Source organism: Zingiber officinale, chromosome 1B (genome assembly GCF_018446385.1).
Source record: "Zingiber officinale cultivar Zhangliang chromosome 1B, Zo_v1.1, whole genome shotgun sequence".
NCBI classification, from domain to species: domain Eukaryota; kingdom Viridiplantae; phylum Streptophyta; class Magnoliopsida; order Zingiberales; family Zingiberaceae; genus Zingiber; species Zingiber officinale.
Window position 1 is genome coordinate 11,063,571 of NC_055986.1, and position 2,350 is coordinate 11,065,920.

At 38.0% G+C, this 2,350-nt stretch overlaps 1 non-coding gene across 1 annotated transcript; it reads left to right on the forward strand.

The window, feature by feature from the left end:
- Window positions 1-1,333: 1,333 nt before the first annotated feature.
- On the forward strand, window positions 1,334-1,439 carry LOC121994491. Its single transcript, XR_006115748.1, has one exon. It is a non-coding gene; the product is annotated as a small nucleolar RNA R71 (small nucleolar RNA).
- The last annotated feature ends 911 nt before the right edge of the window (window positions 1,440-2,350 follow it).

Here is a 2,350-nt window from a genome sequence, read left to right on the forward strand (position 1 = left end):
CCTAATTTATTACAAATTGAATAGGGAATGAGGCTAACACTCGCCCCCAAATCACAAAAAGCTTTTTCAAAAAATTCTTTTCCTATGTTGCAAGGAATATAAAAGCTCCCTGGGTCCTTCAGTTTTGGAGAAGTGTTCTTCTCAAAATAGCACTCCACTCCTCACTAAGCCCCCTAGTCTCGCCCCCTCCTCTTCTTCTCTTATTTGACATGAGATCCTTCAGAAATTTGGCAAATCTAGGCATTTGTAGAATAGCATCAATAAGAGGTACCTCAACACAAATTTCCTTAACCTTTTCTAGAAACTTGCCAAATTCTTCATCCTTCTTGAGCATTGTAAGTCTCTGAGGAAAAGGGACAGCTTTGCTCTGATGGTTCAGTGGAAGAGTCTCTTCAACCTCAATGGTACTCTCCTCATTAGCTTGAATCTGATTTGGTATAGGAGGAGAGAGCTCTTCTTCTTTTTGTATCCCTTTTGAAGCAGTCACTTGGGAGTCTCCCAAGGTCCGTCCGCTCCTAAGCTCAATCCTATTGCAATGCTCCATAGGATTCACATCAGGTTTTCCTGGAAGTTGTCCTGGTGCTCTGGATGATGAGGAAGCTAGTTGGGCAATTTGACTATCCTGAATCTTTTGATGTTTTTCAGAATTATCCATTCTCTGAATGAGCTTTGCTATATCTTGCTTCATTTCATTCTGAGTTGAGATAATTTCTTCAAGCATCTTTTCAACATTTGACTTTGGTAAGCCTTGAGAAGATAGATGTTGAAAATTTTGTTGCCCAGCTTGAAAATTTGGTCTTGCCCCCATAGATGGTCCTTGGTCTTGATTATTTCTGTAAGAAAAATTTGGATGACTCTTCCATCCAGGGTTATAAGTATTTGAGTATGGGTTGTTCTGCCTTTGATTGTAACTCATGATTGCATCACATTGTTCAAGTTGATTGATTTGTGCAGTGATAGCTCCCAATGGACATGAGTCATTTGAATGCTCTGAACTCCCACATACTTCACAAGATGTACTAATAGCATTGACCATATTAGCACTAGTCCCCATATTCTCAAATTTCTTTGTAAGAGCGTCCAATTTTGCAGACAAAAGAGTGACTGCATCTACATCAAACTTCCCTGATGCTTTAATTGTTGGGTTTACGGAGGAATAGCCACCACTTCTTTCATTTGCCCATTGATGATGATTTTGTGCTACACTTTCAATGATTTCTTCGGCTTCATCTAAGCTTTTGTTCATAAGTGCCCCTCCAGCAGCTGAATCAAGGGACACTTTGGTATGATAATTGATACCATTGTAAAAGTGTGCAACACTAACCATCTTTCCAACCCATGATGTGGGCATTGTCTGAGCATACTATTATATCTATCCCATGCTTCAAAAAGAGATTCTGAGTCAGTTTGCTTGAAGCTTGCAATTAAATTCCTCATATGAGCTGTTTTGCTTGGTGGATAGAACTTATCAAGAAACTGTTGCTCACACTGCTCCCAAGTGGTGATGCTGTTAGGAGCCAAAGAATTCAGCCATTGCTTTGCCCTATCTCTTAAAGAAAACCCAAATAATAATAATCTAACTGCATCTGAAGGAACTCCATTCATTTTCATAGTACCACATATTTCATAAAAGACCTCTAAGTGTTGATTAGGGTCCTCATGAGGTCCTCCACCAAATTGGTTCTGCTACACCATAGATATGATTGCGGGTTTGATCTCAAAGTTATTAGCTTCCACTGAAGGTCTTGAAATACTAGATCGAAAACCTCTCGCATAGGGTGCTGCATAATCCTTAAGTGGTCTATTTGCCATATTCAAATGTTCCTATTCTTCAATTTGCCTTTGCAGAATTCTTCTTTTATGGAAAGTTCTATCAATCTCAGGGTCAAAAGGAAAGAATTCCCCTGCAAAGTTAGATCTTCGCATACACAAGAACAAGATAGCAGATAGCAATTCGACACAAAAAGGAAAATAGAAGAATCAAAAATGTAGAATTGAGTTTGTACAAAAAGAATTAACAAGAAGTGAAAGTTATACAAGTAAGTAAAAAAAAACAAAAATCTAATGATTAGTTACAACTATGCAATATGAAAGGAAAACAAATGTTATGTTTAGTCTAACTCAATTGATAATTCCTAATGTTATAGCGCAGTCCCCGGCAACGGCGCCAAAAACTTGTTACGCTCCACAAGTGTACGGAAATGTCGCAAGTAATATAAAAGATTATCGTATCCACAGGGACTGGAATAAGCACTAGAAATGTCTCAATGCGAATTAGCTAAACAACTATCCAATCGTTTCAAAAGCAAAGTAAAGGTAAACAAATCTAATATTAAAGATCAACAAACAA